Source organism: Dermacentor albipictus, chromosome 10 (assembly GCF_038994185.2).
Source record: "Dermacentor albipictus isolate Rhodes 1998 colony chromosome 10, USDA_Dalb.pri_finalv2, whole genome shotgun sequence".
Classification (NCBI taxonomy): domain Eukaryota; kingdom Metazoa; phylum Arthropoda; class Arachnida; order Ixodida; family Ixodidae; genus Dermacentor; species Dermacentor albipictus.
Window position 1 is genome coordinate 38,923,589 of NC_091830.1, and position 14,164 is coordinate 38,937,752.

Consider the following 14,164-nt stretch of genomic DNA (forward strand, 5'->3'; position numbering starts at 1 on the left):
AACACTGATGTACGCATGGGCATTTGTTGATTCTCCCTGCTCTGCTGTAAGAATAAAATTACTCCAAGTTCAGCGCTCAACCCATTGTTTCCTACGTTTCTTCCGAAGTTTTCATTTTCCTGTTAGCACAACAATGTATTCATTAGAACTCAACCAACCCACCTAGCAACGAGTTATAATCAATCTAGCAATTCTGCGTCATATAAGATGAACCACCACGCTGTGTTGCCTCCTATGCAAACGAACGCGTAACACCAATCGCCACGTTCACAACAGGAGTGGTGGTATCTACATCTTTTTGTGAGGCAAGTACTACATTGGCTCAACGGCTATTGTCTTAGTCAATGTTTGAACTTGCACCTTCTTCTGATGCAGGCGCCCTTCAGCAGGCTGAGACCGGCTTGCATACAATGCAGAATGAGATTCAATATTACTTTTTTTTTTGTAAACACAATAGTATCTCACATGTATCGTCAGGAAAAATGCAAATTATAGCTCTAGCCTTCCTTATTCTGAAGAAAAGAGGAAAATATACAAGCGCCCGTTCTATCGCCCTTTGAAACAGAAATAATGAAGATCGCCGACCAAATCAGAAGCAAAAAATTCCACATTGGCGTTGAGTGGTGACCGTTGTTTCTTGTTTTTGTTTTGCAATTCCATTAGCGCTACAATCCTGCAGTTGATTCCTACTGCCCATGTTCAGTTGAAACAGTTGATGTCGAGTGGAGCGCCCATCTAGGGTTGTTCATGTTGCGTGTTCCCGTCTTTTGGCGCTGCAATACCGTCGCTACCGCCATGTGTGTTTTCGTGAATTTCCACAAGGGCGGTTTTCCATGAGCGAGATTTTTGTGAGCAATTGATGGCGCCTACATGCCATCGCATGACCTATACGTCACCGGTGCGTTCAGCCGCGAAGCTGAACCCACGTGGCTAAAATATGATATGGGCTGGCGCAGTCCCATACAAAGTCAAATTCCAGTTGATCAATTTTGATTTGTATACTCTCACGGTTATATAGCGGCAAACTACTGATACACGGTGCGTTGTTACATGTAACATGTAACATGTTACATGTAACATCTATGTAACATCTCCTTAAGGTATCAGATACTGACAAAGTAGCACTGACGTTGTTGGAACTGCAAACGCTGTAGGACGCCAACGAAGTGATGACAATAATATGGCGATGACTGTGCGACGCCCATGGCATCAGGGTGGTGGCATCAGGAGAGTTAGATGACGATGTTATAATAAAGGCAATGCAACGCTCGCCACGACATCTCAACGATTGTATGACAACGTAGGCACGACGATGAAATGACGACCAATCCTATAATGTCGAATGTGTAGCGATGATGGCATGATTACGATGATATGTGGAGATTTGGATGAGGACGACGGCATGATAACCGGATAAAGAGAAAGGGGTGACATCTAGTGTACGACTAGAAAGGCATAGTGACGACCTTGTGGAGAAGGTTGCGTCTCATGACGATCGCATGACGTGAGCCGGATGACGAAACTTCAGTGAGGATGACGGCATAAGGAGAGTTTGATGACGAAGCGGATATAAGGGGCCATAGAACGACTACGATGGTAACGTGACAGCGAATGTAGCACGGCTGCATGATGGAGATGACGAGGAGATGATGGCATGACGAGAATCGGATGACAAAGCTGGAAGTACCATGATGCGATGACCGTGATGTCATCACGACCACGAGCACGTACCTAGGGGACCAAGCTATTAGACAACATTGGCCAATGGGTAGCCGTAAAAGGCCCGACGACGACAGCATGACGAGAATCACATCATAAAGTTGAAATTACGACAATTGTACTACCACGACAGCATCACGATCCCCACCACATACCTTGGTCCAAGCTGGTAGAAAACTTGGGTCATCAGGTCAGAGGAAGAAGATAGCTATCTAGAGAGACAGACACAGACTGACGGACTAACGGACTGACGGACGGACGGATGGACCGACGCGCCGATGGACAGACAGACGGACGGACGGGCTCAAAACAGCTGAAGTCGGTGAAGAATGCTAATCTTATTAAAAGCTGGAAAATCCACAAGTGCTGTTTTCGTCAAATTCCCACACCGAATACTTGTGATATCCGCACCATGCGTCAGCGCCTTGCCGGACAGCGTCAAGGCCACTCAGCTTGACCCACAACTACACAACTAAGTCATGCTGATATTGAGTTTAAAAAAAATCTAGCGCAATATTTCTCACTCACCTAGCAGGGTTCCCGAAACCTCCCAGACACTTGCTACACCAAAATGCGTAATGGTTCAATTGCTGAGTTTCGACAGTATTACGGTACATTTAGACTGGACACCATTCCTCTCCAACTACAGCGCTCAACTAAAAAAACTGCTACCATTACCTTACCACCTGAAGGTTGCATGCGTGCCTTTTTTATGGTGTTGAGTCGAAGTTCATCCATTATTTAAAGTGCGTGTTGGTTCCAGTTCATAGCAATAAGCCCATATTTGACGGAGTGTAAGCAATCTTACAAAAAGTCATTATGATTTTAAGGCACGTAGAAAAACGGTCATGACTGCCGCTAACTTGGCCATCCTTGTGAAAAACGGAAAGCGTGTTCTGAACCCCGCACCCTGACGTCTTTGGCTTGTTCTTATGTTCTTTCGCGACATATTCTATGGGTCCTATACTGTTCATAACCTTTCAGCTAGTTTTTAAGTCATTATGCCATGATTCTTTAAACGACTATCTCCACTTCTCATACGGTATCCCTATCAATAGCCAAATGACGTCGACAGAAAGTCAGTCGCGTTTCCGCCAAATTCCGTCTGCATTAGAACAGCCCATGTCAGTACTTCGCGCCCACTTAATATGGTAAATCTGTCCCGTAGACAGCAAGTAGTCTTTATCAATTTGCTGGGCTGTGTTGCGTTTGAGATTGAGACACGTATTACCTGTCCTGAACTTCACTGGCACCACGTGCCGATCATCATTACTCTTCAGACCTGTGGAACAAAGCTCTTCCGGATCAGCTGAATCTTTTTTCTCGGGTTTGCAGAGATACACGCCTAGCACTCCGCGAAATTTCTTTAGAGCACTCTGAAGGGAAGTAGGTAAGGGGTAATTTTTAATAAACAACCCTCATATGACGCGAAGAATCACCGGCAGCACGAAAGGGCAGCTCTCGCTAAAAAGTGCTAGCGAGGTGCAGGACGACTGTTCGACGCATGCGATAGCGCACCTGTTCGGCTGCACTTCGTCTGCCTAGGGGGGGGGGGGGGAAGTATGAATTCGTTATTAAGCCACGAACGTGAATGTATCGCCAGAAATTTACTTATCTGGTAAATATATACTTCGAAATTTCAGTAATTCTGAAACGCGTTGCATGAGTGCACAATCTGTCACCACCACTGCCATTGTATCGCGTGCAGAAAATTAAGTTTTGAAAAATCGATCCACCAAAGGCGCAGCATAACACGGCGATGTGATTATACGGGGAGGGCTTAAAATGAGTCATTTGACAATTGAAAACAAATAGAAAGTGACTTTATTACTAACGTTATTTTCTGGCTTAAACAAAGAAAAACGTCAATGCTAAATCGCAAAAGGCTGAATAGGAAGTCCGTGGAAGAAATAGCCATGCCTGGCCGCTTCACTAGCCGGGAAAACCGCCTCCAGAGTTAAGGAGAGCTTATTCTTTGTTAACAGGAGATTGCTCCACCAGCGTCTGTGAATGCTAAATCCAACCAATAAGCAGGAAACAGAGCAAAACCTAATATGAGTAATATTGCACATCCACGGAAACTACGCTAAGAAAATATAACACTTGAATATGTTTCATTGGCTACCACACTGTGACGTGTCGGCGCCACTCTCTGGTTACACTCCGCTTGCAGAATAAACTTTTCACAAATGAGCCATCAAAGGCGCAACGTAACACGGTGATGTAAGGGATGCACTTATACAGGGATTAGAAATCAATCTATATGATAATCGAAAACAAATGAAATGAGACTTTATCATTTACATCATACGCTTAGTTCTTGATATCGGAATCCAGGCCACTAGGCAACTTTTCTTATTCTTTATGCACGCCGCTCATGCATTCTAGGTTGTAAAATACGCTTGCAGTAGTAAAAACCTGCTCTGTATTGACGCGGCTATTTACATACGTCGCTAAATGGTTAGTTTTATTCGTTTTGTGACGGTTTTGTGGTTTACACTGTCAAATGATTGAGCAGATTTGGGTATCACATGCTGTAGCGCATAACACTTCCTCTTTGTTGTCCCGGATCTAGTGTTTCTCGGCGGAAATTCCGTCCGTATTGTATGTTCTGGTCGTCACCGTTATTTTGCCTATGTGTCTCAATGCAGCACGAAAGCTGGCCCATGGCCAGGATGCTGTAATGTGGAAATTTGCCCTTTTTGTAGTAAAGCACGAAAAATGCGTACTCACATCAAGTATAGTTGATGCCGCTTGGCCCTTCTTCAAATCAATAGAAGGCCTGGAGAATGTACTCTTTGTTTAATGTGAGTTGATGATTTATTCACAAGATATTTCATTCCATTTGAATGTATTTATGTACAAAAAAAGGCACGTAAATTCATTGATCACGTTTGCAAGTTGTTTATTCGGGCAAAACAAATACAAGGTCTGCCCACAAGTTTAAGGCAAAAGGAGGGCGTAAGCCACCCGACTAACGCCGTTGTGCCGTTTTGGCAACCAGGAAAAGGGGAGCTTCCTGCAGTGGTGATGACGTATAGCTCCTCCATTTCCGGCTTCTGGCAATGGTTGCAAAGTTAAGCAACGAAAAATAGCGTATTTTATGAATCCTAACGGCTACACTATATTCTACAGGACCGTCTACGTTCAGGGGAAAGCGCCAAATTTTCGTTCCGATGTTTATTACAGTACACTCTGGGAGAAAGGGGCCAAGTTAATTTTTGTCACATGGATGAAATGTTGCTGTTTTCATATAAAGAATCCTTGGTTTCTTCGCCGGTCGGGTGTCATGCTGCTAAGAAAAAGAGGGAGGGATCATGACTCGGCCACGGTGGCTGCATGTCGATGTGGGCGAAATACACACACAAAAAAAACCATGTGCTTTGAGTATTAGGTGCGCGTTAAAGATATGTAGGTGGCCGAGCATCCCTGAGTCCCCCCTATGGCAACCCTCATAATCAGTTCGATGTTCCTGCTAGCAGAATCGCAGAATTTAACGCAGTTGTCACATAGATTTTACGTTCATAGACGACAACATAACTGCTCAAGTTGCATTAGACTGCAACCAGGGGGATTTTGCGATTGGATGAATTTGCACGTGATGTCAAAGGAATAGATTCAAGCTTATGACGCTTTAAAGGAGCACTAAAAAGAAAATAACGTTTACGTGTATTAGTATATGACACTTCTACAGTAGCAAAAACGTGTCATGCTTTATCAAGAAACGTCATAAGCCTTAAAAGACACAGAAAGAAAAGACAGGTGGCGACGCTGATTTCGAGTGTACGCCCTGAATCTACGTGACGTCAACAATTTTATCGAAATATCCTCTCGCTTAGTGATATTTCTTTTTTCTAGGAAGTGCAGTTGCTAAGAACTCCGTAGAAACAACGAGAAATTACGAGACCGTGAGTTGCAGAAAAACCCCGGAGTGATCTAGTACGAAATGTTTCATTTCTGACACTCGACCGCTTAGGGCAGTGTAACCTATTTTACTTGCGGGAAAATCTTTAACAATTCTTAAATTATTCCAGAAAGTAAACTCCCTAATGCAAGGAAGCTTGTTTTTGTTTCTATCATTCACAACTAATTTACTGACGCGATTTATTGTCTCCCAGGCAGCTGTTATAACATATTTGTATTTTACTACAAGGATTAATCTTGTGTCTACATTTGCCGTGATCGGCGCAAAAGAATTCAAGAACTGCTGTCATAACTGCAATGCTAGGAGGTCAAGCAAAACACTTCTTTTTAAAAAAAGTGGATTGAGCCTAAAGTTCACTTTTACCATCATCGCTACTCGTACGTCTGTTTTACAAGTGGTATGTAGTCAACAAACGTTTGACGTTTAAGAATGTCATTACATTTTCTGTAGACCTCATCACCTTCTTGTGTTCAAAACAACGCGGCATCTATACTTGCAGCTGAAGATCCAGAGTGAGCGCTGCGTGTTATGGCCAATCTTAATTTTTTTTAGTTTTTTGCAATCCAGTGGCCTCTTGTCGTGCGCCATTCAAGTGTTATTAATGGTCTTTATGTTTTTGGGTGCCTATACCTTTTTTCCCGACATACAGCACAGACTTGAGACATTCGAGCTTCAATGCAACATATGTATTTTTTCGATGAAATGGCATCCCATGCTTCATGCACTACAATTTTTGCGCCTTTTGACTACACCGTTGAGATGTCAAGGAAAAACGAACTTCCTCATCAGCAGTACACATCACTGATATCGCCAATTTGTAGTATTTTAAAACAATCCCAAGAACGACCCCTTTAGGTGCAGCGTCTGTCTTTAGCCGACCTTCGGGGACAGTGAATTTCTTCAACACACAGAATCTTCAGTAAAAAACGCTTTTTTCGTCCTGCATTAGCAAGATTTTCAAGCATTAGCCACAGTTCATATTGTATGAGTAGGGTACATACCCTATGTGTCCGTGCATGTTTCCGTCTTCCTTTTTCAATAAATTGGAACAAAAATTAGCTTCGCGGTACATTTGCATCGAAAACAAACACCACCTTCGCTGCATCCGTATGCTTCGCCGCATAAAGAAAAGTATTCCATCGCAGCTGACTCTCAAACAGCTTGCCAATTGTGCAACACGTATTAGACCCTTGACCATTTCTCTTGCTAAAATATCGGGTTCGCGTTAGGTTTCTTCTTTTTTAGTCAATTGTATTAGGCAATTGCGCTAATACAAAAACAAAGAAAGTATTTATGCTTTATCAAGAGTATAAGCCATAAAAGATGTACACAGGAAACACAAGCTGCGATGCTGTTTTCAACTTTTTGCACCGAACGTCTGTGACGTCAGGAATTTTATCAAAATGTGCTTTTGCTCAGCGCTATTTCTTTTTTTGAAGAAAGTTGTACTGCTTTAATATTTAATTAAATTGTGGGGTTTTACGTGCCAAAACCACTTTCTGATTATGAGGCACGCCGCAGTGGGGGACTCCGGAAATTTCGACCACCTGGGATTCTTTCACGTGCACCTAAATCTAAGTACACGGGTGTTTTCGCATTTCGCCCCCATCGAAGACTGAACTTAATGAGTGAGGACAAGTTGAACTGATATGCACACTGCGTACTAGCTCGACAGTTGTGGTATGAATTTCTAAAGAGATAATATTGCTTCCTTTCTAAAATTACAGACCTGCTACCAACAAATTACCAAGAAAAGTAAAAAAAAACGCTTATCAGAATAGACTGATTCAGTTTTTTTGTGTGTGTGTGCGTCCTTTTAACATGCCGGGTTTAGGATGATAGCAAACGTAATAAAACAGTGCTACGTTTCCACATGAGCTATTGAAAACGCGACATACCTTGCGTTGCTCAACTAGCATAGCCGATATTTCCTGGCTCTGCTAATACAGAGCAACGTCTAGAGAGGAAATGCTGTTGCGGCAGAAGTAAACAGATGTTTCGAGACTGTAAGTTGAACAAAATGCACGGAGTGAATTAGTACAAAGTGTTTCGCTTCTGAGAATCGAGCGCTTAGGGCGGAGCAACCTATTTTACTTACGGGAAGACCTTAAAGAATTGGGAAATTAACCCAGAATGTTAACTGCTTAACGAAAGAAAGCTCGGTTTTATTTCATACCATTCACAAATAAAGCGCTGATATGATTTTGTGTCTTCCAGGCAGCCCTTATAGCATATTTGTATTTTGTTTCAAGGTTTTATTTATCTTCTGTCTACGTTATCCGTGACCTGCTCAAATGAATTCAAGGAGTATTCGTATAAATGCAATGCTGAGAGGCCTAGCAAAACATTTTTTTTCTTTTGAAAAGACGTGGATTAAGTTTAGATTTAGGCTCACCTTTACACATGAGCGCTACTGGCACGTCTGTTTTACAAGTGGTATGTAGTCAACAAACACTTGACGTCATTTTAAGAACGTCTCCACACTTGCTGTTTGTTTGGGTGCTTAAATGTCATGTATACGCTAGTTTTCTGTTTTGGACAAAGAATTTTTCCGCGTGCTTGATTCCGGAGGCGTGTTAGAATCAGGTAAACACTGCCTATTGATCCAGTAGTGTGTTTCGACGTTTCTTCCAGGAAATTGTTCAATCGGCCGTGTGGTCAGTTGCTGCGTCATCAAGAATACTTTGATACGCATGCGCAAGCCAGGTCTGCCTGTGCATAAATGCACATGTTTCTCGCAATAAAGTATTCCGTCGTTTCCTGCTGCTCGGCTGTCTACATGGTGTCAATTTGATAAATTTGATTGATCACGACAGAGTCGAATACCTTTTTACCGTTTATGAAATCAGCTGAACGCTATATCAACATTTTGCGTTGCTTAGAAATTAGAAAATCGGTTACGTTCAAATAGATATTCTGAGGCATTTTTTCCGGAATGTTGTTACTTGATTGGATTCCTTAATTTCATTCTTCCTTTAGTGAGAGCTTTTCCAGATCAATATATTAGGCAAGATTTTTTTTCGGTGCTCTCATTAGAACCAAGGCAACACGTGTCTCACACTCCTTTAGTCTTATATATGTTGTCAAGCATCACTTGGTTCTCTTGTTTTTAAGCACACGGTGGACGTCCGCTCTCATAAGGAACTGCAGCTTTAACACCACCTTGGCATTGCTATTTATTCTAGTGTCGCCTGTCCTCGAATCACAATCTTCTGCTGTTGTCACTTCTTCGAAATTCACGCTGGTGCTTGAGTCTGTTATCTGCTCCAAGATTGCGTGATTGACGTGCAGCACAAGTGATTGTCATTCACACTGATCCGAGATATGCAATTCACTCACTCGCTTCATTATAAATGATAACGAATTATTCCGAAGGTAAACAAAACATGCAAAAAGCACACGCTCTTTTCTTTGGAATGGCAATATAATATTTGGTGCGCAGAGGATGTTGCGAAAATTCCCAGATTGTTGAGCAATAATGTCCTCGCATTTTTAATAAAAAATTAAATTCGAGAATTTCGAGTACAGACGGCTCTTGTGTGTGACTAAGCCAGGTGCGAAAACTCGAACATGGGCCCACATTACAAATTCATCAGGCAATCTAAACTTTCAGAGATTGATTCATTGTACGTGTGAAACACCTTGCTATTGCATTGTAGGCCATCTTTGTCAATACAAGATTTAATAAAATTTGGGGCTTAAAACACATGTATACGTAAAGGCCTAAAACATTCCAGCTGATAATAACGTTCAGAAGCACACCAGTTTCAATTGTCCCACAAGAGTAATCATAAATTTATAGCTCTGAATTAAGAATATTACGTCGATAATTCATTGCTCCATTTTCTTGGTGATGCGAAAAAGTTATGTAATTAGATAATGTACTAGCGACACCATATCTGCGCGTCTAAGATATCATTCCATCAGTGTTACGAAGTCTTTGAGACGTACTGGCACAGAGGACACTGGATGTCATGGGTCCTTGCTGCTATACTTGCCAAACCAGATGTGTTAGTCGACAGACTGTTAGCTACATATACATGAATTCATGCTCATAAACTATGCTTCACTGCGCAGGCCAGCGGCATAACCGTTTTTCTGAAGGGGCATTGATTTACGCATTGCAAGCGTGAACGCTAGCTTTTGCTAAAAAAATGACAGCACCGTAGGGATGCAAAAAAAAGTCTCAATTTTGTCCAAAAGGCGAAGCATTGATTGCGATAGCAAATTACTACACTGTAAGCGCAACAAAACTCCGTAAAGGGCATTTTAAAGACTGTGATCTCTCTTCAGTCTACGTACCTGAAACCTGTGCTCCCTTAGGGTGGTGTAGAAATGTTCAGGGTCTACCATTTCGCTCCCTCGCAAAATGAAGATCGCACGAGCGATCCACGGAAGTTGCCCTAGTCGAGAGGCTTGAAGTGACGCTGGAACCGTTCCATGTTGTGTAGAGTATCTGTAGAATAATGTTCAGCAACATACAGTGCTTTAAAACCTCAATTTTATACCCTATTGAAGTGTGAGTTTACGAGAGAGAAGGCTCCCCTTAGCGTAAATGGAGTTTTATTTTTAGTTCTTTGTCGAATTTTGTTCAATTTTAGACATCTGTGCAATGTAAACGCGCAACTAGACACTTCCAGAGAGCAAGCGAAATTCTTCAAAGTGATATTATAGACTATTTCTTAGTCTCGTCCACCAGAATGTGCTATGGTGCTGCAAAAGTACCCCCGACATCTGAATTCGGAAGCACCACTATTCTTCGATGGCTGCGGCAGCAGGATTTCCTTGATTCTGTTCGTTTTGCCATCAACTGACAGTGAAACTGAACGCACAGCCCTCGAAGAACTACTCTCGTCGGCGCTGGTGGCCGTTTTGCTCTTCAAGGTTGCGTGTGTGTCTGTGTGCTTGCGAGTGAGTTTTGGCGACCGTCGTACCTTAACATCGCACACACACAAAAAAAAAAACCTGCGCCGGTGTGCAGCACGGCGGTGATCGGCCACCGCGAAGCCACCGCCTTGTCGTGATCTGTGCACTGCAATACGCTTTTGTGGTTCATCCGCGCGGCCGCGCTAGGGGCATTCCTTACTGCGCTACGATATGCGAGCAGCTAGCGAAGCTTCGCCCACAGTCTTCACAAAATCGGAGCGCGTACGGCGTAGACTAAGTTGGAAACAGCGCGTCTCCGATTACCACTTGCCCAGATAACTTGCCTTTTGTTTTATGCGGCCTTCTTTAGCTTTGGTGGTGAGTGTTGGCGTACGGCGTTGGTCCATTGCCCAATGCGCGTAATGCTGAAACTTCTTATGTCGCATGTTGAAACCCATCAATCCGTTCAAGCAAAGGATGGAACTAATGTCGCACAGATGTAAGTGCAGCTGTCTGAGAGGCGTTTTTTTGTTTTTTTTTCTCTTGTGTTTTACGTGCCAAAGCCACAGTCTAATTAGGAGTCACGCCTTAGTGGGGGATTTCGGATCACTATTGATTACGTGGGGATCTTTAACGTGCATGGTTCTTTAGTGCATGGTACACTAGTGTTCTTGCATGCCTCCATCGAAGTGCGGCCGTCGTCGCCAGGATGTGATCCCGCAACCTCGTGCTTAGTGCTAAGCACAACGGCAAAGCCACTTATAGCAAGCACGGTGGGTCAAAGGGTATTGGACTTTGGCCATCAGGTGTGTCTGACCATTTCGACTTAAGCGTCGATATAGGCTGCGTCGCCAAAAGTCGCCCCTGAGAGCGTTCTGTGTCTCAGAAACGTAATATTTAAGGCGGAAAACTTCGGTTAGGCAACGCGAACAATGCAACAGTCTGCTTCAATGTTAAATGGAGGCACACAGTGTGTGCACACAATTGTGGGCATCTTATGAAGTTTGCGAAATGTGCTTAAAACTTCGTGAATTTTCAATGGGTAATCTGCGCCAGCAATTTCTTTTTGCAAATTGTGTATGCATTCAAAAAATTGAGGATTACTAATCCCATTATTTGGCGTAACAAGTTTCAGGCAATTAGAGTGCACAATTTTTCTTCTGCATGCAGAAGCTAACAACGTTTTCATAGTTGTGTGTATTGCATTATATTGTCGAGTGCTGAAAAGGACAAATGGAATAAATCGAAAATGACCTGCGCATTTGTCTGGTTTGTCAGGCTTAGACGTTTTTTTAAGTAACGTTCTCATGGGCAGATGCCATGAGAATGCGTTCTCGTACATTAGTTACGATTCAGTGCATTAGAAGAAAGCTCACAGCCAATTTAAATTGTTTTCTTGTTCCTTGCCCTTAGTGCCATCAGCCAGCAAGTTTGGTTGCCATTAGAAAGCGCCCCATGCCGCTTGATTCATTCAATTTCGGCCCAGAAAGTGTACTACCTGCTGGAAGGGACGCATTAATTATTGCATATGTACAACCTTGTGTTGCTTAAGAGAGGCATGCGGGTGTAATATGCAAACAGGCGTAAACATTCAAACTCCTTGCACAGACGACTAAAAGACCGGAAGAGAAGGCGCTACCACACACCTCTCGCCTCCCCTAGTCCGTGCGTACGCACTGCTGCCATGGGAAGACCGAAGAAAGTCCGGACGCCCAAAGGAGAAGCGGCTAACCAGGAAGAGCGCCATACTGCCAAGCGAGAAGTGATGCGTCGCCGCCGAGGTGATCCGGAACACCGCACCGAAGCTGCGACTGAGAAGAGGCGACGCCGAGTCCAGGATCTCGAGTTTCAGTCCAGAGATCGCGAGAGTCGGCGCCGGGATGCCCTACGTCGCCGAGAAAGCGATGACAGCCTGAGACTGCTCGAAAACTTCACGCGTCAAGCACGCCGAAACAACTTAGCAAAACCTGGCATAACCTCGCAAAACCTACAGACAACTTAGGGAAGCCACGTAAAAGATAGGTGATCACGAGCTCCGGCTTTGACTACAGCCTTGCAGCACTAGTGCAAGCTCGGCACGATTTTTTTATCGTTTTCATTCTCGTGCCATCGTTTGTCGACGTTTCACACTGTGCGTCCGTGTTATTTGGCGTTTGAATTTGCGCATACGTTGCGAGCACGTAGAGCTGAACATAATGTTCTATATTGTTTCCCCCAAGCTATATTTGCCATCAAGCTTGCGTAATTGTTTTTCCTGCAGCCAACCCGCCTCATTGGTTCAGTATACCTAGCGTTCTGCTGATGAACGTGATGTCACTGGCTCGATTCCTTGCCGTACTTTGATCGGCATAGATGGACTTCATCGGTGGACTCTACGGAGTGCTCTAATATGGTATACATTTTGTACCCAGTGGGCAGTTTTAGGACGTTCAACCACTTTTTTGTTTTTGGTTTTTGCTGCTGAGAGCCAGTTTCTTTAACGTCGAAAACAATATTCGCGTATGGGCATTAGAGTTCATGACGGGAGCGTTTAAAGCGCAGTGATGTAAAGAAAGGATGGTTTCGCAATACGGGAAGAATGTGGTTTGGTCCCAACGTAAGTCACACAGTGTGTACATATTACCATTTCTTATTGAATCTCGACTTTGAGTAGTGACGCATGGAGTGTCGTCATAGCAGCAACAACCCAGCCCATCTCATAAAACTAAAAAAAAACAGCGCACCGCGCGGCCAATGCCACCAGCCCAGCCATTAGTCACATATATCTCTATAAGCGTCATTCTTGAGTGCCCGCGCTATTATCGCTTATTTTTCAACCGGGTGACTCAAGTGCATCCGTTATGCAGATGCTCGGCTTCACTGGCTCGGCGCGATATCTCTACCACTTCCGCCACGCGTGGCTGAGGGCACAGATTTCTCCAGCAAGTTATGTTGCCGACAGCCGCAGCTGGCAGCATCATAGCCCACTTTGAGCACCAAATAATCTTTCCCAGAATTAAAAACATTTTCTGCCTTCATGAGGCCAAGTCAAGCGCAACAACGAAACAATCCTTTCTTTTTATAAGATTTTGGTTGGTTGGTTATGTCTCATAGTTGTTAATTTCACATGGCCTTGTCCTTGCGACACCTCCTCAAAAAATTGGCATCAAATCTAATTACTGTGCATGGATTCCATACTTTTTTAAGAGAAAATCATTTTAAACAGATGAGGATCTCCTATATTTACCTGACGAATACTACGGAAAGCCTAAGGAGTTCAGTGAACGCATGCGCAGAAATAATCACGTGGATCTAGTGTAATCTCAACCCCCGTTTGCCCACAGGAAAAAGAAGAAAAACAGCCTATGCAACTCTGCAACACTCGTACTACGGTACTAGCTACCCGATAAAAGGGGATGGCACACATCGTTGCTTTTCCTTAGGAGTGATTGCAGTACCTCCACATTGCCATGGACGGCATCGATGCTTACGTTAAATAGTCAAAACGTTCTTATACCGCGCGAAGGCGTTTTCTGTTTACTCGCAACCTTTTTTCAGGAGTTAAACGCGCAGTCAGCAGCTCCTGCACGGACGAGTTGGTCAGTCTACCTTAGACATGCGGGCAGCGCAAAATGTGCACTAGTTTCAAAGCGGAATTTCCTGGGGCGTCGCATT

At 43.6% G+C, this 14,164-nt stretch overlaps 1 protein-coding gene and 1 long non-coding RNA gene across 2 annotated transcripts in view; one reads left to right on the forward strand and one right to left on the reverse strand.

Moving 5' to 3' along the window:
* Positions 1-14,164, forward strand: part of LOC135911875 (uncharacterized) — a 351,642-nt gene that overhangs the window by 330,032 nt on the left and 7,446 nt on the right. The gene's annotated exons all lie outside the window — the stretch shown is intronic.
* LOC135911874 (uncharacterized) overlaps positions 1-14,164 on the reverse strand; it is a 186,367-nt gene that overhangs the window by 131,878 nt on the left and 40,325 nt on the right. The gene's annotated exons all lie outside the window — the stretch shown is intronic.